Genomic DNA, 26,900 nt, shown 5'->3' on the forward strand with positions numbered 1-26,900 from the left:
CTTAGGATGAGATTGATCACAGCTGCACTTAAAAAAGCCTGTTTCTCCGTTGACTACAGAGACACCCTGAAGGATAGCTGAGGTGTACATGTCTAAACTGCAGTCATCTACAGTTAAGGGAGGGGAATGTTACCCCTGCACTTCTTGTCCCAGGGCCCCTCTCTATCCCTGCAACTGAGTCAGATAGCAATTTTCATCTGCTAGGAAATACTTTCCTACAGTTTTCCTAGTAGTCCTTCTGTTGAATTTTCTCAAGCCTCCAGATGACATGGAAAAATGTTTTCAGGAGGCCCCAGTTTGAATCAGGTGCATAACTTGAAGCTAGGCAGATACTTAAATGACTTAATGAACTGATGTCTTATTGATTTAGACATGACTTATCCATCTTTAGGCAGGCCGTGGGACAAAACACTCAGACACCAAACCTGTCAAACACTCACATGTATAAAATATTGAATCATAGATAGAGTGATTTTAAATTGTTACAGGCAATAAGTAGAAGGTAGTTTTATCTACTATTATGGAGAAACTGTTGGAACCAATCTTCCAAAGCCTTTGTTTTAACCACATTATACTATTATTATTTTCTCTGAGGGTAGTAATGAGAATGAATTAGGCAATAATGCAAATCCCTCTGAAAATGAAAAGTAACACATAGGGTCATCATTTCTGTACCCTTTGGATGCCAGGCTAAAATAAAGATCTAAGTCTTCTTCCTCTTCTTTCCAATAGCCTGTCTCTTTGTATCCTCAGTTTTATGATTTCCTCAAGCTCATAAATTTCCTGCAAGAGGTAGAGATTATAAGGAGAGAAAAATCACTCTGTCGAGTGCATTTACATCATTCCTTCTCCTTGCCCTTGTGTTCAATTATTTTCATCTTTAACGGTCATGTTATTTTCCCTGTGTATAAATCAAGTTATACTGACATGCAGAATTAAGACTAGGAAAATCAGTTGCTTTGTTTATGTTGTGATGAGGATGGACTACAGAGGTAATTGATGCTACCAGCATCCGGGGAAAAGTACTTGAAAAGAAGTTGCCTTTTGTGTAAAATTTTCTTGATAGTGTCTGCACCTCCAAGCCTAAATCTTTAAAAAGAAGGAGAGTGGGATCTTGTTGCTTTTTATTGGCCTTGAGATCAGCAAGTACCTTGGCCATGCCAGGGGCAGCTGACAGATCTTAGGGAAAGTTCCTTCACCTCAGTGTCTCTCCTTGAGAGACACTTGCCTTTTAAAAGGTCCTCATATTTTACAGCAATCAGGTTTTCTATTTGCAGCTACAATTTGCTATGGCATAAGAACCTGAATGGTCAATTCTGGAGAGAGGGAGGATTTTAATTTATCTTTTTTTACACATGTCTTTCTACTCAGTAAGTTGAGTTGAAGTGTAAAATTCTGCTTTTTGGGTAAATGCATACAATTTCTTATAAGAGTTGGCAGATTTTCCTACTCCTTTCCATTTTACCAACTGGGATGGTGTTTAAAACTTAACATGAACTGTTGGTATGCTTCCCAGTTCCCTCATTATAACAAGCCTGATAATGTTGCCTACTCATTTGATTGTAAGCTTTTCCCAATCCAATTCCTTATCTTGTATATTTAAAAGCATTAAAGAGAACAGGATCCTGATTCTAGTAAAGGCCTTTGGGCAATGCACTTTAAAGTCACCATAAATGTTGAACTTCTGTAACCATTCAAGCCCCAGCAGAGTAGGTGAAATATTTCAACCAAGGCAGGAAATCTTAAATGCCATGTTGATTTGGAAGTTGCATGCGATACTGTCTCAAAACACAGTCTTGTGTTTCAATGGTATAAAAGTAATAACTTTTTTTAGGTCAATGTATCTCTATCTCTAACTGATTTAACTATTACTATCCATTTGGATAGTAGTGGTTTGGAATAAATGAGACAGCTAAAGATTTTTCTACTATAGGTGATGCTTCTTCACAGAATCACAGAATCTTAGGGGTTGGAAGGGACCTCAAAGATCATCTAGTCCAACCCCCCTGCCAGAGCAGGATCACCTAAAGCACATCACACAGGAACGGGTTTTGAATGTCTCCAGTGAAGGAGATTCCACAACCTCTCTGGGCAGCCTGTTCCAGTGCTCTGTCACTCTCACAGTAAAGAAGATTTTCTGGTGTTTACGTGGAACCTCCTATGTTCTAGTTTGCACCCGTTGCCCCTTTTCCTATCACTAGACATCACAGAAAAAAGCCTGGCTCCATCCTCCTGACACACGCCCTTAACGTGTTTGTAAACATTGATGAGGGTTTCTACATGATATGAAAAAGACTGAAGCTTCGAAGGAAGGAAAAGCAGAGACCATAAAATTACATGGGCATGAAAAACCTAAGCATGCGTCTCAGAGGGAAATGATGTTCAACCTTGAGGACTCAAGATTCATGCTCAGGTTTGGGGCAGTCCAGTTAGAGGAAGACAAAATGGTGACTTCTGCATCTTGACCACTTACCTGCTTTGTACTGGACTACTGACAGTACTGCTTTATTTAAGGCAGAGCTTCATATAGGCATGCTGCAGGAAAATTTGATTGAGTTTGTTGTTCCAGAGCTGTGATACTGGATAAAAGAATCTGTAGCCCATAAAGTCACCCATACCATTCTCCTGTGGCCAAGAGGTACTGGTGCAGTCAGCACCTGGGAGGCTGACTTACAAAGTCCTCCCTATGTACTTTGCTGCCTCACTGAGTATTTACTGGGGTAATAAAGTTATGTGGTTAAAACACTGGACTGAGATGGGAGAGACAAGATAACTCTTGCCTCAGCCACAGATGTTCCTTCTGATCTTGGAGAAGGTATTCAATGTCTCTGTGACTGTTGGCAGTGAGAGCTCTGATCTGTCTTACAGAAGTATTGACAGAGGGTTCACTTGTTTGCAGCAAACAGATTCTGATAAAATTGTGCATTGGCTCAGGTGAGGAAGGCAACAAATGAGAAGGAAAGCAGAAGTTACAAGGAACAGAGTGAACACACAGGTCCAAGGCAACCAGGCTGTGTCACTTAGTTTTGTAAAGATAAATTGATTAATCCTTATGAGGTGCTGAGATATGTGAAAGCCGTAGAAAATCTCAAATATAAACACACCAACTAACAGAATATCCACTTACACTTCTATGAAAATCCCTGCCAGTTGGTTGTCTTTTTTTTGGAAACTGAACCTAGTGGTTACAGCATTTTATATATATATATATATATATATGCAGAATTACACAGTGCAATATTCAGAGCTGGGAAAAAAGGTTAAATTCAAATAAACCTCAGGATTGGATTTTTTAGCTTTAAGACCATCTGGACTGAAACTTAATTGAATCCTTAGAAAGCTAACATAATGATGATTTGCAGTGTGGGGGTGGGTACATTAGGGAGTTTTTTCAATTTGCAGCTTTCTTTTCTAATATATATTCAAATGCAAGAGCAACTTCTCATTTAGAAATGCATCCAGAAGTAAATCCTAGTTGATCAAGGCAGTAACAGAGCTAGGTCTGGAGAGTGAGGAGTTACACTTGCAGCTCTCCATTTGCTGTTTTTGAAGGTGTCACCTTCACAGAAAGCATCCATCTCTTCCCCACTGCTTAGGCCAGAATAGCCTTTGCTACCTGCAAAATGTACCACACTTCTGCTGCTCCCCATTTCTGTACTAATCAAAGTTCTTGACACTGATTTATTGATTTCTGCAGGTGAAATTTGAATGAAAATTGACTTCTCATGGGTTCCAATCTGAAGAAATTACCATACAACAGGATTCACTAGATTTTTGGAAGAGCTCAATGTTCTTTAGGCTCTCAAATGAAGGAGTCATTTTTTCATGAGCACTCTTTGTGTACAGAGTGCTGGGGTAAGTGATGTCTATGTTTTTCTGAGCAGGGAAATCTATGGCAAAAAGTTGTTACCTAACTGACCAGGAAAGCAACCCCCCTCACACACTTAGGTTATACTTCTTCCGGTGTTTCTGGGAGGTGGTGTACATAGATGAGCACACTAATGATTTGCATCAGTGACTTAACTCAGGGGCCCTACAAATGTGCTGGAGTTTTTGTAGCATAAAAAGATTCTGCAGGTGGATGCCTGGCTGCAAAGAGCTTCTGAAAAGTGCTCTGAAGGCAAGAAAAGCTTCATGCTGGTGTACTTCAACTCAGTGCTTTTACACTAAGGATCAGCTCGCGTTTGTGCCTGTGAACAGTCTCCAGCCTTCAGAACTCAAGGAACCAAGAGGAAAATAAAAGGCAATGAAGAAAAGGTCTCTCATTTGCCCGGCAGCCATCAGTGGGGAGCAAAGAAGACAAGCCTGGTGCATGCCCCTGTGCATGTTGGAAGTGGTGCCCAGGACACCCTGATTTCATTATGCTCCACAGTGCTGAGCAGTAAATGGGTCTCGATTCAACCCTACTCTTCCACCTTCCCCCTCTGTTTCTCTCTTTTTCCCTCCCTCTTTTAACTTATTCTCACAAGTTGCCTCCCTCTCCCTGTATCAACTGCTAAAAAAGCTGCTTGCCTTGGGATGGCATCTACTGGCAACTGTGACAATAATACAGTTCACAGAATCATGGAATTGTCAGAGTTGGAAGGGACCTCAAGAGATCATTTAGTCCAACTCGCCTGCTAAAAGTAGGATCCCCTAGAGCACATTACTCAGGACTGCATCCAGGAAGGATTTTAATATCTCCAAAGAAGGAGACTCCATGACCTCCCTGGGCAGCCTGTCCCAGTGCTCTGTCACCCGCACCGTAAAGAAGTTTTTCCTCATATTTAAATAGAACTTCTGATGTTCCAGCTTGTGCCCATTGCCCCTTGTCCTGTCAGTGGGAACTTCTGAGGAGAGTCTGGCTTCATCTTCCTTGCACCTTCTACCTACATATTCTAGGTTAAGAGTAATTAGTTCCTTTGTTGTGACACAAAATAGACTATGATTTCTTAGTGAAAGACTTAATGAAGGCAGATAGAAGAATATTAGTCCTAAATCTTTTGCTGCTTTATCAAAATCAAAACATTTCAAATAATGTTTCTTTTTGTTTTTCTTTTATTTGCATTCACTTATTTTCAGATGTTCCAGCAAGCATTCTTGAAGCCCAGACCCTGCCAGACATTTCTGGTCAGAGGAAATAAGAACAGCACAGATTAAAAAAAAAAAAAAAAAAAAAAAAAAAAAAGGACAACCAAAGAGCCCCTCTTTAGAGTTACAAATCCCATTTTGGTAAGATTACATTTTGCATAGATTTGTGAATGCTTTTGCAACTGCTGGCACATTTATTTGTGTTTTTTTTTTTACAAAAAATGTTGATCCCCAGGTAAATTCACCTGAAACACTGGAAATGCCTTTGTTCCAAAAAGCCTTACCTCCATGGGAACACATGGCTCACAGAGCATGAGTGCTTGTCTCCTGAGGTAGATAAGCCTACTGCATTTACTCCTTTTATTTCTATCCTGATGATATCCTGACCCATGACAATTCCATGCATTTTTTTTTAGTGAAAAGAGATCAGTTTTATTTTTCATCTTAAATATAGTAGCAAATTTCAGTTGAACATTTGAATACTTGTTCAAGGCCTGCTTTTGTAAGTGAAGAAAATCTCATAGCCTTGATTTCTGCTGTTTTTGACACTTTCTTTTATGAAGGTGTCAGCCTCTGACTTGTAGCGCAATTACTGCAGTGACACTGACACCTATGTAATGGTGCTGTTAACACTTCTATTTCATGTCCTCTAGATAAGAGCTGGCTCTTGGTAATCCTTTGGTTGAGTTATTTTCCTCAGGATGTGCCTGCAATGCAAAAATAAACAAACCATAGCATTTCTGGCTTTCTAAAGCTGAAATGAAAATGTTATTAATCTTTAGGTGTAACACATTCAATGTATGCTAATTTTCAGTTGAAACTCCATTTGGGTTTTATTTAATGTGATGTTGTTGGTAGAGAGACAGAGAGGACTAGAATAGTTCATATTAAATTCCTGGAGGAAATTCCTCTTTAAGATACACAAATCAGTTCAGATTGTTGCTGTAGGTGTAGAATTTTTTAATGGCACTTTCTGGCCGACTAGCTCTTTGAATTTATGAGCCGTTAACCAGAACCCAAAGAGAGAAGTTGATAGACTGTCATGACATTCATTGGCATTTTCACCAGTAAAATTTCATGGCTACATGTAAGAGTAGATATTACTGCTGCTCAATACAAGCACTTATCCTGGAGGCAGCAGAAGGAATACCCCTACTGTGACACTTCCAAATAGGGCAGAATTTGCCAGTGTCTCTAGGACACTAGTAAAACTACAACCATGGAGCTTCTCTCAAAAGCTGATGAAAGAAAAAAAAATAGTTTGCCTTTCACTAAGCATGTTGCTTTAATCTGACATAAACTTGTGCTGTTGCTTGTGCTGCCATGGGGTCATGTTCCCCTTCCTAACCACCTGTGCCTGCTGCTGCTTCTTTTGTGGTGGCATGAACATTGATATGATTTGTAATGAATCAGATAGGAGAACAGATGCATCTGAAAAGTACCTCACCTGAAAGTACTATCTGCTGAGTCACTTGAATGCTTGCCCAACACCGGTGTTCGTACAATGGAGGCCCTAAGAGTAAGGAGCCAGATGAAGGAACAGACTGACTATGGCCGTGGTTCTGCATTGCAGAGAATAAAGAAAGTGTGCTTCAATCACAAGTATTCTCAGGAAGAGCTGAACAAGTATCTCTGCTGAGAGTAACCTGAGTACAGGCTTGGTTTGTCTAGTCAGAAGAGTGGGTGAGGAAGATCCAAGAATTCTCAAGTCCTCACTCTCATGCCAGTTCATGACTCAGGTATACAGAGGTGTACCAGGATCAACAGCAAGCTCAGACCTTCTCATGGTGCTACTCATGATGCTTACAAAGTGCTTAGTTCAGTCTGGATCAGAAGCAATTATTTCATAGTCAGCAGAGTTACACTATCACAAAACCAGCATGACAGGACAGTCAGGCTTTACGACGATAATTATCCAGCTTCTTTTGAGCATTCCCAGTTATTTTAGCAATGCTTTCTACATCTTGCCCATGTGTTGTTATCTTGTCAGGCAGATTGGGATTGTTTGATTTTCTCTTGGTCTCAACATCACTGTTGTGGCTTTGTTTGAGGAGCAGAGGGCTGCCTGTACTGCTGCCTGGGTTGGCAGCCCCACCATGTGTATCAGGGAGAACAGAGAGATGGTGCCTTAATGGTGATGTGGGAGAGGAGGCCCTGTGCTCAGTCCTCTGCTGTGACAGACACTCCAGTGAAAGTCTCTTCATGTCCTCTCACCTGAGTTGTCCTTTTGAACTCTAGTTTCATTCATTTGAACGTGGCTTCTGTATTATTAGGTGCTCCTTCCTCCTGAAATTTTCAAATCAAACAGTTGACAAGACTCACACATACAAACAGATCTATGCTTATTCATGGCTATTAATAAATTTTAAAAAAGATCTTGGGTAGACTGCAGTTTAGGAACCTAATAAGGTAGCATAAAAAGAGGATAAATTAGTAGTCCTAGTATGAATATCTTTTGCAGGAAAATACATTCCTTCATGCTGAGAGCTGCTAAAATGGCAAGTTTTGATAAGCTTGCATCCACAATTTATTTTTTTTTAATATGTCTTACTCTTTCCACAGTGCCTGTTGTATGGTTTATTCAAGAAACTTTAACATATACAGCTTCTTCTCCACTGTTTGCAGCCTCCTGGCAAAAGAGTCAGTGTTTGTCTCAAAAAATTCAAAGGTAAGTAACTGGAGTTGCTAAAAGGCTTGACTCAACCTTTTTGAGAGTTCATGGAACAAACTTTTCTTTCTTTTTTTTTTTTACCTGGAGGAACCATCAGGTCCAACATCGCAGATGTGCAGATATCAGTGTCACCTGCTGCTTTGCCTCAGAATATTTTAGAGACAAAAAACAGTACCTAGCTTTTCTCAACTTTTTCTTTTTTGGACAGCTTAAGCCACATGAGATGATTGTATCCACCATTCCCATTGCTGCCAGATGACTGAAAAAGAAAAGCTGAAGCTAAATTTGGGTGTGCTCTCTCTTTTGGAAGGTGTTCAGTGTACAGTCTCTTTTCTTTCTCAATTCAAGCATTGCTTCTAAAGCATATCTGTGAGTCACTCTTAAAAGCATCAGCAGAGGCCATTTCAAATCATCATCTGCTTAACAAATTCAAAGTATATTGACCTGTTTCCCCATGCTAAAACAGTTTCACTGTCTGGTTAATTTTAGAGGATATTTCCAGACAGTAGCTTTCTTACTTCTAGAGCCTGATGGATCTGATTTTGGTGCCCTCAAGTCAGTAATAATTTACCCCACATGCACTAATGTACCATTAAGTATGAAAAAGAATATCAACATCAAGCCTTAAGTAAACCTGTTTCAGGCTCACAAAGTACACTTCATTCTGTTCGTTCCCCATTCTTATTTCTCTCTTCTCTTTTTGATTTTCTTATACTCTTGTCAGTTGTTTCAACAGCAGGTCCTGTCCTTTAGAACAACTTTCTGTTACTGCTCTTTGACTTTCCAAATAAATCCAGGTGGGATGCTATAGTAATGAAACCTGTTGTCAGTCAGGTGTAACACTTAGGCCCTGTCAGAGGAGCAACAAACGATGGTTTTATTCCACCTTGAGGTTGTTCAGTGCTTGCTGATCTTCCAGTGTCCAGAGCATCCAGGTGTGAGGCTGGCAGAGAGCTGCAGAAGGTTGGCTTATGCAGCTGTGCTATGATAGAAATACTCAATAAACTATTTTAGATACTCAAAACAACATAAAAGTGCAGCACAGAGCTGTTCTGCTGCTGAGACCCATAGGAATCTTAGGTGGGTACAGCACCATGGTTCACTCTGCCAGTGCAGTGTCCTCTGCCCAGCACTGCCCTGTGCACAGCCCCTGCTGGGTCCTGACCCTGTGGCCTCAGAGAGGAGGGAAGCAGAGCAAGACACTGGAGACCCGTGTTCAGTTCTTGGCTGTGTCAAAGATTTCCTCTTACCTTGAATATGTCCCTTACTTACCTTCTGTTGCCATTTCCATCTGTAAAATGGGGAGAACATGTTTCAACTCCTCATAAAATAATTGTGAAGGTAAATCCAAGAAAATATTGAAATACTATTATAATAAGTAATAATGCTGGTAATACAATTTATGAATGGTCTGCAACAGAAGTTCCTATTTCTACAGAAAATATTCCTATTTCTCTGCTCATAAGGTCCTTGCACTTCCCTGGCCTGAGTGTGGGATGCCTTGTGCCACACTTGTGAGCAAGGCTGGCAACTGTGTTTGATTTCCTCAAGAGTGACCTGTGCGGAAAAGGGTGCTGGCTCCCACCTATTCTTCACCACTGCAAAGCAGGTCAGACCCAGGCTGCTGCACTGCATGCAGTGAAAGCAACTGTGCTCAGGGATCTGAACAGATATGGCAGAGCTAAAGCTGCCTCGCTATATTTAGCACTTAACCAGAGTGAGCTGCAGTTTGCATGAGGAAAGACTGATCTTCCTCACTGCTCAGAACAGATTTAGGAGTATGCAGAGCAGCATTATCTCATGTTACTACATCTTCATTATTTCAACAGTGGCCTGTTTCAACTGGCTGTAAGACAGCACTTCATGAGGCATTAGACATAATTAAAATTAACTTTCAACTGCCAAAACAAATAACCAGATTAAATGCATTTTCCTTTCCTTTGTTTTGAGTTGTCTTTGTTCCTTTACTGAGTGGAGTTACATGGTCCTTCAGAACTGTTTTCCCAACTCTCCTCTAGTTTGAAGTAACCTGAAAAAAAGAGCTCGTGGTCACTTCTGAAGTGAGTATCCGGGCCTGGCTCTATCCACAGTATGAGCATATGCAAAATGAGGTGGGAGTTCCTGTTCAAGGAAAGATGAAAGGCACGGTGCAAAAACAAAAGGCATTTTACAGCTTTTCTATAACTCACCATGAAGTTACATTGTTTTGACAGGTGAGAGGCAGTATACCTCACTGCACTAAGAGAGATATTTCTGAGTAGCCTGAATCTCCCTTTATAATGTGTGTGAGGAGGAAAATAGGCCAGAGAAAGAAACAATTCTCTCTTAGTACAGTCATGCTTGCTCAACATTACTTAGAAGATAGTATCTACATAAATACCAGCCTTACAAAAGCAACAAGAATTAGGAGATTACCCGAGTGTCACTAACTCATTTACTAAATCTCTGGAAAACTCTCTGGAAACTTGATCCACATGCCTGCTCATTTTTGGCTATTATGCAAAGAGTAATTACATTATCAACCAAACAGTGAAACAGGCAAAAACCCATGGTGAGTGCTACTGTTCCACTGATCTATTTAATGGATGACTGATCTTTTCATTTCATCTGCATCTGACTTGTAAAGAAGAGAAGGCAAAATGGAATAACAGCAATAAGACCATGAAAAAAGGAGACAGGGATGTTTGCTTTGTTCTGTGACACACTACGCAAAGACCCGCTTTTGACTAGGTTTGCAGTGATAAATGTACATGACTAAATTTAGCACTGTGGACCTATGTGTCCTGAAAGGAGCCCTGTGGCTGTTACACTACCAGACTCCACAGAGCTACCCTTCAGCAGAGCTTGCTATTTTGGGCACTGCAGTGCACCATCTGGCTGGCACACCTCCTGCTCTGGCTTTAGGGAAACCTCTCCAAGTTTAGGCCAACTCCATAGTGATTTGTAACTGTTCCCAAGCTCTGAACCAGTGAGATGTTTTTAGTGCAGGGAGGAGAAGAGAGGGAAAAGACCAACATTCTCTGACATTTGAAAGCTGTGCATCTTACCTCTCTCTCCTTTTTTTGTGTACCACATTCAAGCCATAAGATTCTGATAGAAAACTCACTGAAGAAAGTGGAAGGATTCCTACATCATCAGTAAGCTTTCAATCAGGCCAAAGGTGTGAGGTTATGTGGTTGCCTGGTTGCTCCAATTCTCCTATGTCCACAGGCTGTCAGTAATTCGTATAAAATAACCTAGCATAAAATGGAAAAAGCAACAGCAACAAATGGAAATAATAAAACTGAGAGGGGAAAAAAAAAGAAAAAAGAAGCTGATATATTCTTAATTTTGTCAAATGCACATGTAGTTAAAGATAAAACAGCTGCAACTGAAAATAGGGAGGCAACTAGGAAAGCTAAGGCCTCCTTGGAACTTAACCTTGCAAGTTGGGTTAAGGACAATAGAAAGGGCTTTTTCAAATACATAGCCAACAAAACTAACACCAGAGGCAATACAGGCCCACTGCTGAATGAGGCGGGTGCCCTGGTGACAGAGGATATAAAGAAGGCAGAGGTGCTGAATGCCTTCTTTGCCTCTGTCTTTACTCCTGCAGGCTTTCCCCATGAGCCCCAGTTTCATATAGCCCCAGAAGAAGTCAAGATAAAGGAGGAGTTTGCCCAGTCTGGACATCCATAAATCGATGAGTCCGGATGAAATGCATCCAAGGGTGCTGAGGGAGCTGGCGGAGGTCATTGCTAGTCCACTCTCCATCATCTTCAGTAAGTCATGGGTAACAGGAGAGGTGCCTGAGGACTGGAGAATAGCAAATGTCACTCCAGTCTACAAGAAGGGCAAGAAGGTGGACCCGGGTAACTATAGACCGGTCAGCCTCACCTCCATCCCTGGAAAGGTGATGGAACAACTTGTCCTTGGCAACATCTCTAGGCATATCAAGGAGATGGGGGTCATCAAGAGCAGTCAACATGGTTTTACCAAGGGTAAGTCATGTTTGACTAACCTCATAGCCTTCTATGAGGAAATTACTAGGTGGATAGATGATGGTAGAGCGGTGGATGTGGTCTATCTTGATTTCAGTAAAGCATTTGACACCATCTCCCACAGCATCCTTGTAGATAAGTTGATCAAGTATGGGTTTGATGATCAGGCTGTGAGGTGGATCAAGAACTGGTTGAAAGGAAGAAGTCAGAGAGTTGTAGTGAATGGGGCAGAATCTGGTTGGAGGCCTGTGACTAGTGGAGTCCCTCAGGGGTCGGTACTGGGACCGGTGTTGTTCAACATCTTCATCAACGACCTGGATGAGGGTACAGAATGTACCCTCAGCAAGTTTGCTGATGACACCAAGCTGGGAGGAGTGGCTGACACACCAGAAGGCTGTTGTGCTGCCATTCAGAGAGACCTAGACAGGCTGGAGACTTGGGCGGGGAAAAACCTGATGAAGTTCAACAAGGGCAAGTGTAGAGTTTTGCATTTGGGGAAGAAAAACCCCATGTACCAGTACAGGTTGGGGGCTGACCTGCTGGAGAGCAGTGAAGGAGAGAGGGACCTGGGGGTCCTGGTGGACAGGAGGATGACCATGAGCCAGCAGTGTGCCCTTGTGGCTAAGAAGGCCAATGGCATCCTGGGGTGCATTAGAAAGGGTGTGGTTAGTCGGTCAAGAGAGGTTCTCCTCCCCCTCTATTCTGCATTGGTGAGGCCGCATCTGGAGTATTGTGTCCAGTTCTGGGCCCCTCAGTTCAGGAAGGACAGGGAAGTGCTTGAAAGAGTCCAGTGCAGAGCCACAAAGATGATTAAGGGAGTGGAACATCTCCCTTATGAGGAAAGGCTGAGAGAGCTGGGTCTCTAGTTTGGAGAAAAGGAGACTGAGGGGTGACCTCATCAATGTTTACAAGTACGTAAAGGGTGAGTGTCAAGAAGATGGAGCTAAGCTTTTTTCAGTGACGACCAGTGATAGGACAAGGAGTAATGGATACAAATTGGAGCATAGGAGGTTTAAGGTGAATATCAGAAAAAATTTTTTTACTGTGAGAGTGACAGAGCACTGGAACAGGCTGCCCAGAGAGGTTGTGGATTCTCCTTCTCTGGAGACATTCAAAACCCGCCTGGACGCCTTCCTGTGTGATGTGCTCCGGGTGACCCTGCTCTGGCAGGGGGGTTGGACTAGATGACCTTTCGAGGTCCCTTCCAACCCCTATGATTCTATGATTCTATGATTCTATGATTCTATAGCAGGGCTCTGCTAATGTGATGTGTGACTGTCATAACCCTCCCATGGTGCCCCACCAGAGTAATCAGTCAGCCCAGAAAACCTGAAATGTCCCTCTTCTCCAGGTCTGGCAGGGAGAATGTGTCTCCTAGCTACTGGATAATTTTGCAAACTGGCCACCAAAGTCGCTGTGGGTAGCAGAGCTGCTCAAATGGATACTAGCTGGCTACATGATAAAGCTTCCACTATAATGTTCCCTCCTAGGTTGACGACACAGAGCTTTTACTGCTGTTGCTGCTCCTGTGTAGAAAGTCTGCCCAGAGAGGGCACACAACTGAGCAAAGCTGCTATTGTCCCAGCTCCCCTGGGGTGCCAAGCCTCGCTGCCAAAGTAATGCAGATAAAATGTTGGTGCAGAGCAGAATCAGGTCAAAGAACTCCAGAATTTTGTTTTAATTGCTTATAACTTAAGCACACAGAAGCCTGAGAGTATTTGCAATATTTCTTCTGTGGCCTGCTCTTTTCTGAAGAAGAGTACTCAGTGAATTCATGAGTTTTAATGCAGTGTCAGAAGAAACATAAAGATAATGTTATACTACTCCAAGTGCTGGGTGAAGAGTCATAGCAGAAAAACAAACCTCACCAAATTGTTAGATGTTTTATGTTAGATGAATCAGAAACTCTTTGTTTCCTGCTACACTGTTACTAATTTAGCAGGCTGCAAAACAAGAAAATGTAGCTGTGGATGACAAAGAAGAGATAATTTGTGAAAAATGCTCACAGCTTTCTGGGATAGATGAAAGACAAGATAATAGCCATTACAAAATACCAGGAGACACACTAGTGGGCAAAGGGCGTGTCTGGTTCTTCAAGCATTTGAGCAGTTAAAAATCCAAGTTATCATTTTTTCCAATACTTTTCAGTGAGCAGAAGCAGGTGCCTTCTCCAAAGACCACTAGCAGATATATCAGGTACATGTTGCATCTGTCATCAGATGAAAGGCAGACATTGAGGCTCTAATGATTCTCAGGGTAGGGAGGGGAATGATTTCTGCTAGCAAAGTGTAGAAAACAGTGCTATCAGTGGGATGTCACAAGACAGAACAAGAGCAGAAGTTCAGATGTTATTATGAGGTTCAGGTTAAAGATTACTCTCCTGTGCTTCTCACATGTGAGCTAGACTGAACAGTGATATTCATTTAATGTGTACATGATCCAAGTAAGGCTTCATCATCTACCACATAACCCCAAAGATAAAGAGTTAAATACAGCTTTGGGCCATATGTGAACCATCAAAAGTAAGTGAATTTGCATTTTGATTACACTAGATATAGTTTGGTGAACTAAAACAAATGACTTCTGCAAGATTAGTGATTCCTTCTGTGGATTAAAATGTTCTGTATTTCAACTCCAAATGCTGGTCAGCAGAGAATGCTGTACATTTGGCCTACAGAAGAAGCCATCATTTTCTGTCATTCTGCTGTTTAAAAATGAATGCCTGAAAAACAAGAATTGAGAGATGCGAGGTAGAATGGGAGCTTAGATTCTTTTGGCACAAACTGAAAAGTAACTAAACAGTTCAATAGCAACTTAACAAAGAGCCATGCTTGAGGAAGACATCTACCTCCCTGGGGTTCTTGACTGACAGTATGGCATCTACATTCTCCTGTATTTCAGGAAGGAATTTAGGATGAGTTCAGAGGGAAAACAATTCAGAGAGAAGCCATGAGAATTATTATGGGAAATGAAAAACAGACCATAGTGAAAACCTCTGAGCATGCGACCTATTTCCTTTATAGTAAAACTGATTGAGTAACACGGTTACAGTCTGTATGTACCAGCACTGAGCACACAGCATGAATGAACTTTCCAGTATAGTGGACAGAAGTATAACAACAGACATTAACTGAAAGGAGGGCAGTTCAAAGTAGGAATGAGGCCCACATTTTTAACAGTGAAAGTAATCGAAACAATTTACTGATGACTTCAGTGAATTTTCCATCAAGGCGAATACATATAGAATGACTGGAAATTTTTCTAAAAGACACCTAGTTGAAACAAAATGAATTAATGAAAGTTCATTAGCATGTCATATACAGGAGCTCAGACTAGATTATCACAGATGGGCCTTTATGTTTTAAAGTCTAAGAAGGTATGGGAAATTGAAAAGATATTAACAAATTTTCTTCCAGTAGAATGTCCTTAACAAAGATCAACTTCTCTATCAATGGATTTTCCATACTTTCCATCACTGTCTTAAATCTTTCCCAAATAAATTAGATTACTGTAGTGAGATCAATAGAGATACCAGAGCATCTTCTCTTTTTCATCCTGCCTAAGTTGTTGAAAGAACTATCTAGTCTAAATGTATACAATATTTTTATTTCATTTGAGAAACCACCCATCCAATTATATCTCCTTAAAGCATCTTAAAATGAAAGTCTTAATGAACATAGTAAAACTGCCGACTAAGAAATGCCAGATCCTTAAAACATATTTAAAAGTTAGCTCTGAACATTTTTCCATCAAGAACAAAGTATTTTTACAAAATAATTATGTTTACAGTTTCTAATTTCAGATTTTTCTGAGCTACTCAAGTGCAAAAGTTCTGGTTGGATCATGTGGAAAATAATCTTTACATGCTTTAACAGCTCTGCTGGTTTTCTTTCATCTTTCAAATACCCAAAACTTGTCATGTGCTAAAACCAAGTCTGGAAAATGTCAGTCCCAGAAAACATGCTTGTCAAATTAACAGCAGCCAAAAAAAAAAAAAAAAAAAGAAGAATGGTTATATTAAAATCTGAACTCAGTAATAACTGTAATGGAATTTTGGTACACATATCAGTTTGTCTAAGCTAAGATGCAGACCTTAGGAGACCTGCCAGCAGAAGTTCCCTGGGAGATGCCCTGAAGCAGCCTGTCTCTTAATGCCTGGGCTGTCTTTTCTCTCTGACTGACTTCATTCACATGCCTCATCATGACAATTTAGTCCAGTCTTTTTTCCCTCCCAACCAGCAGAGTCAGATGTTGCAACCTATTTACAGTGAGGAGATTCCCTTACTGGGTGAACTTTCTATTACCTGGCAGGAGAAATTCCTCAGGAATGAATGCAGTCTCAGTATCTGTGAAACAGTTATGGGATTAGAGATGTCTTTTCAAGTCACTGAAGGTTGCTGATAAAGAGAACAGCAGCACTCTGCTGGAAGTGTGGAAAGATACTGATCCCATGAAAGACTATTGGAGGTTTTTTGCAAGTAAAACTGAACACAGATGTTAGATATTGACTATTATTGACCCAATCCTAGTAAAAGTGATGTATGTGATGGGTGCAAATTTCACAGGTTTTATGCAAGTCAGCTCACACTACTGCAGGGTGGTTATATGTTACCCAGCATGACAATGCCTGGAGATTTCAGTCTAGAAATATCCATGGTACAGTTTGATCAGCACGGCACAAGAGAAATTCACCTTTTTCCTGCTTCCATCTGCCACTCTTTTCCACGTCTGTACTCTTAAGGCTTTGTGTCCATCGAAAGGCTCTCAGGAATACAGCCAGGCATGTGCTTGTCTCACCACCACTAGAAGGAAGCCACCTGGCGACTTTCCAAAAGCTTCTCAGCAGAGGAGAGGTTACGGCTGCCTTGCTTTGCCATGGTCTTACCCTTGGTGATACAGCTGTCCACTGCCAGGACACCCAGATTCTGTTTCCTGTTACTTTCAATCAGGGTGAAACTAACTTACTGTCTGAAGTGCATTTCAGGGAAAATAAATAATAATTAAAATGGCCTGTCATAAGTTAAGTAGTTGGAGAATTAGTGAAATAGTTTGGAATTAAAAGAACAGCTTATTTCCACTGTGAATGGAAGTCAAAATGGCTGTGAGTCTCATTTTGGCATCTAGTACAAAAAATTTCAGCCTGGTTATAGTAAATATGGTGGTAATATGTTGTTTAATCTTATCTGGATATGTCCCCTCCAGTGGTTTCCTGCTGGTAAACCACAGAGAAGAGAGGCAGTAGAAAGTAAACTAAAAGTGAGATGAAATATAGTATTCTCCTTTGGTTAATAGGGGATTCATGCGAAGGGTATTGCTAATTAAAACCAAGAGTATTTTCCTCCATCTGGGCTTTTAAAACTGGTTACAGAGGATACAGAGGATGTTTTGTTTCACTGAATTGCTCATAGTTTAGGGAAACCACTGGGATTAAATATGAGTATTGTGGTAAACTGTGCTCGTGCTTTAAGAGTAACATGCGAAACAGGCACTTTACAGATTGTGAATACATGGTTTCACCCACATCATGTCCAAATGAAAGGGCAGCCTGGGGTTAGAAGAGCAGAAGCCTACTCTAAGGTACAAGAAACTGCCAAACAGTTGTGGTTACTGGAATAAAGGCTCTTATGTCCCCAGGCTACGTGTGTGTGGCTCCAGGGCTGCTGGATCTACAGAAGCATGAAGTCTGGGGATTAGCCTGCAGTGCTGACCTTGACACCAGCCTGAGGATGGCACAGTGATTCACAGAGGGAGTGTAAAGCCAGTAGTGGCCTCCCTGCTACCACTCACAGCTTTCCTCTGGTGTGCCCAGAGGGAGTTGAGGTTGCTCCAAAGACCTAGCCAGAATTCCCTTGTAGAACACCTGACCTCATTAACTGCATGAAGAAATACTGAGCAATGTCAGCAAAAAGTTTTGTGAGTGAGATGACATCTTTATGCATTGGTGAGATCTTGTGCTCAGCGCTTACTTACTTCACCTGGATTCTAGGCTTGTTCCCAAGACTGAGGAAATAAACTGTCTTCAGCTTGCCTATTCATGAGTGCCTTGTGTCAGCAAAACATGCCTCATCATGTGGCTACCGGATGTTTTCTCCACCTCCTGCACCACTTCCAAGGATCCCACTTTAATCCACTTCCCCAACAACGAATGGAAATGTCCACTTCTGTTGTTGGAATTGTCTTGACATCACTGGAAACAAACAGTCTGTAGGAGATGTTGGAACAACTCCCTGTGTATTAATAGTGTCTGAAGACTGGCTTTAAATGTGGCTTAGCTGGGTACTTTGAAATTAAATATGAAGGGGAGAAGTGAAGAAAAGATACTGCAGGAAAAAGCTGGCATCTCTTAATCAGAGCTGTTCAAGCTGTGGCATGTGGGATGTCTTCCATCTAGCTTCTGCATGTATGTTATCTGGCCTACAGGTGAACTGTTACAATAAATTCTAGGTCCATATTGTCATAGGCTGGACTGTCCTGCTGGAAGTGACTGAACCCAAATCTGCAGCAAGTGAGTGTGCTTCACTAGGCAATGCAAGTAAAATACATGTATCTGGGAAAATGAAGGGAAAATCAGTCTCCTCTTTTCTCCCCACCTTTTTCAACTACATTTTTATCAGTTTTTAGTTCGAGCAGGGGATTCCTCTTACACCATTTTCTCTTGTGCTCTTGAGGCTTGAACAGCCCTTTATATTGCAAGAAGTTCCTGCTTACCTCTTTTCACCTGTGTTCTGGTTTCTGGCTCTTGTTCTTCTCTTGTTGACTCCCTGAGGGTACACAGATGGTAGCCTGGAAGCCAAAAGGAATGATACTGGAGGATGAGGGGGGGGGGGGGGGGGGGGGGGGGGGGGGGGGGGGGGGGGGGGGGGGGGGGGGGGGGGGGGGGGGGGGGGGGGGGGGGGGAAAGAGAGAAAAAGAGTAAGTAAGAAAAAATAGCAGTGATCATGGCAAGCCTAATGCAGATCAGTGTCCTGGATCTTGTCAACATGCAGGTAAAGTATAATTTTGGGAATGCAACCTAAACAACATTTAACTTGTTGGCTGTAGATGTTTAGACCTGTCAAGTAAGGTATCGCAGCTCCGTCATGAAGTACATTCTGTCAGCTGAGATATATTTTTGTTCACAGGCAGTGCTGTACCTGGTCTCTTCTTTAATGGTGGACATCAGCCTCAGAGGCACCACACGGCAGAAAGCCTCAGCGTTTCTCATCGCCAAGTTAAGCTGTGGGCAGAGGCTGTGGGCACAGACGCAGGGGGGTGAATTCACCCGTTGTGCAGGAAGCAGTTAATCTCACCACCGCAGTCTGGTAGGGATTGACTAGCGTTTTTTCAGAGGGTAAGGAAATGCCGTGACTTAAGAGATAACTTCAGTCAGGGTTTTTTTTAAGCATAGTGTTAATAGGTGAAACACTGAAATATTCCTGGAGAAAGCTGATTTGCATCCAAAGTGCTTTATAAAACGAGCTTTTAAAAGAAACCCCAGTAAGTAAATGCAAATATTGTTCTTAGCATATATTAAATGTTCTCAGCAAGTACTACAGCTCTGCTACCCATTAGTACAGTGCGCTCCCAGCTCCCTAAGTGTGCTCACCGCAGGTAGCTGAGCTTATAAAAGGGCAGCGTGGCTTGCCGGGCGATGCAGGCAGCCGCAGAGCAGCCGCAGCACCGGCAGGGCAGGTTCAGCAGGGCGGGGCGGCAGCGCGGGGCCGTCCCGGCTGCGGGGGACACCTGGCGGCGGGGAGCGGCAGCGGGCGGGAGCGGGGCTGGCCCGGGCCGCGGGAGAGAAGTCGGGAAGGGCCGGGGAGGGTTCTTGCTGAAGAAGATCCTGAGGGAGTCTGGGTCGCAACTGGTCTGGTCATTCAGTTTTCCTTCAAAGCAGGAGTTGCAGCTCTTGTTCAACGTGAATGAGGGCATGGAGGGAAGATGCAGCAGTTGCGGCTGGGGCTGAGCTGCGGGAAGGCAGCTCTTCTGGGAACAAAAAGGGGCTCATGGAAATAAGCGGCTGGAGCACAGCAGTGATGTGAACCTGGCAGCACAGAAATCAGAGACAAGTACTGCCTGCCACACTCTCTGCACACTTACACCTCTCCTGATTCTTTCTCTTTCCACTGACATTTCCCAGACTAGTTTATAAAGGAAGGAACCCTCCAGGAAGGACACCGTCTATACCGTCTTTGAAATGGGAAAATACACTGTCCCTTTCACTCAAAATGTTCTGGGTTTTTCCTGAGGATCCTTGTCAAGACAATAATAAGGCTATTCCTGTGATCTTGCTTTAGTACAGAGACAGTCGGCTGCCTGACTGGACTAGTGATTTTGAGTAGAAATGATAACATTAAAAAATACCGTCTTAACCAAAAAAATAATGCTCAGTAAGTCATCCAGACACTAACTAATGAATTTAATATTTGCCAGTGCTTTTAGAGTAAATGTTGACACCTTAAATTTTGTTCTAATAAGCCTGCATGAACCTATGCTTAAATTTATGACTGTGAACTGTATTTCTTGATTTAAAATATATATTAAAGGAACAGTTAAGCACAAAAATGGAAAATTTGGCCTGCCCTGGCTGTTTTGAAACTTTGTCATACGCGTGGCAGCTCCTTTCCACTAAAGCCTTCTGCTCTGTTTCCAGCAAAGGGTAGGCAGTGAGGAGAGGTTTACAAGGCAGCAGAATAGTTGTAAATGTCAACATGCAGCCAGCTCTTCAGAGCTGAGCAAACTGGTACAACCAGAAAGTTACATACCCACCCGGGGTGGGCGCGGGTGGAGGGGAAAGCAAATGAGAGAAGACAAGGAAAAAGAAAAAAAAAAAAAGAAGGAAAAAAAAAAAAAGAATCCTAGGTTGTTTCTGTAAGGTTCTGTAGGAGTAAACTGTATTCCAATGATGTTGCAGGCCTTTTCCTTTGGGGTAGCAAATGGGAGCAGCTACATCAGTCCTGATAACATCTTCTATTTTGCAACCTCCGTGTAGAAGTGGGACCTATGATTGAAGATACGGGCCCTTGCAGAACTGGCCCGCAGAGTAGAAACAGGGAAATCCAAATTCCCAAACTTGGGTTTGCTTACCAGAACACGTGGAGGAGGTGGAGAAAATGTGGATATCTAGGCATGGCTTATTTGGCAGGCAAACTAAACAGGTTCAGGGCTGTCCAAGGCAGACGGAAAGCACCACTGCTCCTGACTGTCTCTAATTTGAGAGCGGTATGCAGAAAGCAGAGCACACAGCCAGATTCGGAGGACTGCACTGCCGTGTGTTTCTTTGCTACAGGTACCTCTGGTTTGAAGCTACAGGTAAGCCCAACAGGCGCTGCGGAACGGGAACAAAGCCAAAGGGTCGCTCCCCACTGCCAGCCCGCAGGGCCTCGGGAGCGGCTTTCGCCGAGGCAACGCCGAGCCCGGCAGGACAGCGCAGAGGCCCTGTCACCCCGCCGACCGCCCCCCCGGGGCTCCCGAGGGAAGGAGCCGGAGGGGCGCGGGGGCGCGGTGCGGGGCCCGCGGGCGGCAGCAGCGGTTCGCGGTCACGGCGGGGGGGCAGGAGCGGGGCCCGGCGGGGGCCGCGGGGCTGAGAGGCCGGGCCTGGCCGGGCGGCGTTGTCCAGGGTATTGAAAGCGAGGAGCAGGAGCCGCGCGGCGCAGGGCCGTGCCGCCGCGCTGCCCTCTGCCGCTGCCCTCCTTCCGCCCTGCCTCGGCGCTCCTCTGGGGTCTGGCTTCGGCCGCGAACGGCGGCGGCCGGGGGCCTGAGCCGGCGCCCACCGCTTCGGTGCAGGGTAGGGCCCTTCCCGGGGCCCCGTGCTCAGCCCTCCCTCCGCCCCACCTGTTGCTCGCTGCCGCTGCAGAACTAGCAGCCTGGCCCCGGGGCACCGCTCGGCGCCCCAAGCTCCCCTCCCGCGACCCCCGCCAGGGTGGGCGCAGGAGGGGGAGGGAGGGAGGGCGGCGGGCACGCCGCCGGGCGGGGCCTGGTGTTTTGGTTGCAGGACAGCACGGGAGGCCAATCGGGAGTTCGCGTTCCCCCGGGACGAGCTGCCGAGGCAAGCGGAAGGCGGGGCCGCCGGGAGGGGTGGGGCCGGGGGGTGCGCTGGGGCGGGCGGGCGAGAGCGCGCGTGTGTGTGTGTGTCGGTGCTGCGCCCGCCCCTCCGCCCGCCTCTCCTCCCTGTCCGGCGGCGGAGGCGCACTCCGGACCCAGCGCCGGGCAGAGCGGGAGGGCGCGGGAGGGGGCGGCGGGAGAGGGGACGGGAGGAGGAGGACGAGGACCGCAGGACCGGCGGGACCGGCGCGCCCCAGCCCGCCAGAGCCCAGCGGGCGCCCCCCGGTTCCGTTAACGGCTCCGGCGCCCCGCGCGCGGCGTGTCCCGCGGGAAGGGGTGAGGAGCGCGCGCCGCCGGCGGGGAGCGGACCCTGTTCTGTGCGCGCGCGCGGGGGGGCCATGGGGGTCCCGCGGCGGGAGCAGCCGGAGCGCGGGCAGCGGCGGCGGCGGCGGCAGGTAAGGAGGGGGCGAGGGGAGGACGGTGTGGGGACGGACCCTTCTCTCCCCTCAGGGAGCCCCCCTCGATCCCGTAGGGGAGGGCATCTCGGCTTCTCCGGGCTCCGCGGGGGGACGGAGGGGAGGGGGGCGGTGGGAGCCGCGGGCCCCCCTTCCTCCCCGGCACCCCGTCCTCGCCCCAGCCGCCCGCCGGTCTGCTGGGTGGGCACCTGCAGGGCGCCTCTGCCGCCCGCCGGGAGAGCCCCGCGCCCGGCGCCTTGCTTCCCTCCGCGGAGCCCACCGAAGGGATCATAGCGATCCCGGAGGAAGTTTGCCGCGATCGGGCATCGCTGGGCTCGAGCTGGTTTTCAGAGCGGAGACGTGCGAGGCGGGCCGCCGGGAATTTGGGATGCCAGGGGCAAAGAGTCTTTAGTCTCCCTAAGGGATTTTAATCCTTTTTATTTAGTTACGGTAGACGAGGCGCAGCCCTGCATCCTTTCGCGCTCTTTGTTATCTTGTAATGCTCTGATACGTGTTCAGCGGTCCGTTTCCCAAACTTGGTGTGTAATGCGTTGAACGCCAGCCGGTTGAGACCGACGTGGGTTTAGGTTTCGTTGTCCTGGCGCTGCAACTTCTCCGCAGCGCTCTGCTGGGCTGGGGTCTGTCCCCCCGAGCGGGGAGGTCGCGTTACGCAGGCTTGACAAAGGCAGCTCTGAAGTTGACAAATTTCAGATACGGCTGCTGCCGTTCCCGAAGGTGGCCGCTAAACGAGCTTAGTACTTGACGCTGGGTTATTTTCACCCATTAGCAGTTTGAATATTTGCTTTTCAGCCTGGCTTTTCCAGAGGAAACGCGTTTTGTTGGTTTGTTGTTGGGTTTTTTTTTTTATTATTATTTTTTTATGGTGCAAAAGACATGCGAAGTTAAAGCGAATTGCACATGTAAATTCTCTGAGCTCTATTGTGCGCAGTTTTCACTTCCACAAGTTAACGCTAGATGGCTTTCTTATATCAGGTATCCAACAGAGAAGGAAAGCATGTAATCTGTCTCTGCAGCCTGCTATTTCTGGATTTGTCTATTTTTTTCCTCTGCGTGAATAGTAAACTGCCTTCTTGATCAGTTCTGCGCTGATTAGACCAGAGCAGAATTTGAAGTTAGCTTACTAGCTGACATAGTTCATTGTTTTGATCAGCTCATCTTGCTCCTTATAGACATTATTTTATATATGTACTACCAGTATCTAAAGGAAGTTTGTTTAGTTGGAAGATAGCTCTGCAAAATATTTAGGTTGCTTTAAAGGAAGGCAGCTGGACAAGGAGAGATGTTTGGAAACAGGGAAAAAACCCTGTAATAACTCAGCCTCAGTTACTACTTATTTTGATGGACTTATTTTAAAAAGGACCATAGTGCATTAATACTGTTTGTTCAGCTGTTGTGTTGTTTTTTGTTTTGTTTTGTTTTCTCAGACTGTGTACCTAATTATCTTAGACTGAAGCATTTTGGAGTTGAATTCAGAATCATGGTGCCTCACAGCCTGCTGCATATAGGAATGCCTAGGCCTGATGCCTTATTTCTTGTGTTTTTTCCAAAACGGTGCCTGTTGTTAGTGGTATGTGCTATTTGGCCCCCAGCTGCTTCTCTGATAGCAGCTCTGAAATATTTCAATCTTAAATTTGATCTTTGAAATATCTTTTATTATTAATGCAAAACTGTTTCAATCTTTAAGAGCTATAATGCATTATGGATATTTAAGCATCACTTAGGCTCTGCAACAGTTGATTTATAATTTATGTAGCAATCGTATAAAGCCAGATTTCAGAGAGATCTCTGAATGTATTGTATTGGTTTTCTGTGCTCAGTAGGTTACCTTACCAGGTCACACAGCACTTAGATGTAGCAAGAAGGAATACTGACTTGTAAGGATGCCAGACTGTTTTATCAATTGTATTGGATCAATTAAAGATCATGTCATTCATATATGCCAAGGGTTTAACGTGAAACTTGGAACTAAACAAAACATCAGTTCTTTTGTAGTTGCTGTTTGTTTACTGTGAAGATCAGAGTATTTTTAAAGTTCTCTGTTCTGTTTTCCTGAAAGAAAGATAATATGGTCTTTTTTGTAGACTTTAACTGACATACCATTAATCAAGTGCATTGTGAAATACTCTTGCAAATGAGGAAAGTCAAATGAGGAACTAAGCAAAGCAGTGGTCAAACAGGCAAAACCATCCATTTCTTTTGCTGTTTGACCTTTACAAGTGAACCAAGGGAGTTTGTTTTTTCACTTCTAGCTTCATATTGGACATGGTAGTCAGGCATTGCACCTAAGCTTACTGTGTGCATCTAGATCAGCAGTTCAAGCTGCAGGAGACAGTAAGGAAGTATTTTCTCCTTGCCTTGACTGGAATTAAGATTATATTTAATGTTTGCATGTTAAAATATTTTCAGCAGGTTCATACCTTTTGCCGATGAGTGATATAACTTGGTAATACTGAGTGAGAAATGCTGTGTTATTATGACAATATAAGATACAGATTGTGGAAAGAGGGTGGGGCACTGGGTTATCTAGTTTCTCACGTTAGTCATCCAAGAGTACCAACAGTGGCTGTATTGACAGCTTGAAATAAAATCATGGTTTGATGAATGCTCTTTTCTCTTTCCATGCAGTTTTTGCTTTGTAATTAAAAATGCCTTGCAATCTAAAAATGTTTGGGCAATCCGTGTTGTGAATCAGTAAAGAGGAGATGGCTTTTTATTTTATGTATTGCAATGTTGTACCCAGTAGAAATTTTTTATATGTTAGGTAGCATAATTTATATCTGATTCTTTAAAACATTACCTCTTGCAAAGTTAAGACAAACTTCAATTTATTTGCTTCTAAGGGAATTTTCATCCTCTTTTAAATTTGAACAGTTCAGGAAGTTTAGGGTAGGAGTGCCTCTCCCAATCTTTTTCTACCCTGTCATTTCTACCTACATTATTTTTGGGAAATATTGTGAGGACTGTCTATCAAATCCAAGAATCCAACAAAAATTCATGACAACCGTTATGATGTGTAGCTCTGACTTTAAAATTTGTATTTAATAGAATTTTTTTTAAAACACTGTCTTTTTCACTGATTGTATTAATAACATTAATTCCTCATGATGTTCAGTGATGATGCTGTATGACTGGTTAGATTTTTAAGAATTGCTAGGACATGAATAGCTGTCTTATCTTTTTTAGTCTGTTGTGAAAGAGTGAATTTAATGTTAAATGTGTGATTTATCCTGACAGAAGTAAATGAGAGAGACCCTGCCTTCCTTTGTAGTAAAGCACTGACCCCAGATTTAAAGCCGTTTTCAGGCTTAACTGAATGAACTGAAGATTGAGAAGGATTATTATAATTGGTGATATTCTTAATGTTTTTGGCTACAGACAGGACAGCAGTAGGCAGAAATGTCATTGTGATTATTTTGCACCCTAGTTGTTACTAGAAGATATGTAGGCTCTTGCTTGGATCATGCAAGTGTAATTGCATCAGCAGTTAGCTACTCATGATTTGTTGGTGGATTCTTCTTGTTTTCTGGATTTCTTAAATAGTGATCAGTTCATACCTCATGAAAGGTTTTGTTTAGAAGTGGCCTGAATCTTTATGGAGATAATCTTCTGAACATGTAATAGATGCCACAGTTTCTGTTAACTGAGGATTCTGTGTTCCTTAGGTAAATGACCTGTAGTCACTTGGTTGTTATTGTTGTTGGGTAAGCTGAGAAATGTAATGTAGAAAGATATACCATAGCTGTTTTGGAAGTAAGGAACTTTGGAAGAAGCCTGGAGGAAAGGTAATAAGCTGTCCAGTAGTAACTAGGAGGCTGAAAGGTGGCAGGAGCTGAAGTTGTCATGACTTCCCTGCCCCCTCAGAGCTCAAATGAAATTCTGAGCACAGGACTTGGAGTTTTGCCATTGACTTTGAATCTTTTGTTACATAATGTCATCATTTGTTGTCCTTGATCCTGCTAAGTGTTCTGCAGATATTTGTATAGTTGTCCTGTATTATTTGCCATTCCTTCTTTCCTCCCTCTCTTCCTTCACCCCCTTAATTCTCACTGGCACAGGATTGTGATAATGCCTGCCTTGCACCTCATCTTTTAGATAGTCTTTTGTATTGTATGTCTTTCATGTTTTGACTTTTCAGACTTAAGTTATATGAAAATTATTTGATGGGATTTATCTTGGAGGACTTGTAACAGTTACACAGCTCTCAGACAACTCAACAATATGCCCTTCCCTTTCCCTTTTGGTTCACCAGTCTTTATTTTAAACCTGATACAATCTGTGATGAAATTATAGAACTATTTTACAGATTACATAAACAACATACTACATTACTTAAAATGTTTTTATAAGGAAAAGTACACTAAGTACAATAGAAGTTCTATGGCAGGTGGAATATTCAAATGGAATAAAACAAATATTTTTTAAACCTAGTACATAACCTTGTTTTTTTTTTTCTGGTGGCTTATTTTACACTTTTTGTTCCATATATATGGGAGGGAAAGGAGAACCTTGTATTTCATGTTGTGTTTTTATGTTCTCTTCAGTCAAATGGCAATTAAGCTGAGTAAGGACAAAATAAAGCCTTCTATAGGTGTTATAAATGCCCATGCTGTTAAAATGCTTGTACTGCATTTTCTCCTTTTATGTGGGGGAGTAAAAAGGAATCTTGCAATTAATGCACAGTTA

General features: G+C 43.5%; 1 protein-coding gene and 1 long non-coding RNA gene across 9 annotated transcripts in view; both read left to right on the plus strand.

The window, feature by feature from the left end:
* LOC127382934 (uncharacterized) overlaps positions 1-20,269 on the plus strand; it is a 128,943-nt gene extending 108,674 nt beyond the window's left edge. For 2 of the 3 annotated variants that reach the window (XR_007889067.1, XR_007889069.1), the window contains exons 4-6: positions 3,698-3,855; positions 7,633-7,738; positions 18,843-20,269. This is a non-coding gene — a long non-coding RNA (uncharacterized LOC127382934). The remainder of the gene's footprint in view (positions 1-3,697; positions 3,856-7,632; positions 7,739-18,842) is intronic. The other variant, XR_007889068.1, reaches the window with a different exon arrangement.
* Positions 20,270-22,114: 1,845 nt separating this feature from the next.
* The window catches only part of SIPA1L2 (signal induced proliferation associated 1 like 2), a 121,939-nt gene continuing 117,153 nt past the window's right edge, over positions 22,115-26,900 (plus strand). For all 6 annotated transcript variants that reach the window (XM_051614066.1, XM_051614069.1, XM_051614071.1 and 3 more), the window contains exon 1: positions 22,115-22,196. The gene's annotated coding sequence lies outside the window, so the exon portion shown is untranslated. The remainder of the gene's footprint in view (positions 22,197-26,900) is intronic.

The sequence above is a fragment of the Apus apus genome, chromosome 3 (genome assembly GCF_020740795.1).
Source record: "Apus apus isolate bApuApu2 chromosome 3, bApuApu2.pri.cur, whole genome shotgun sequence".
Lineage (NCBI taxonomy): Eukaryota > Metazoa > Chordata > Aves > Apodiformes > Apodidae > Apus > Apus apus.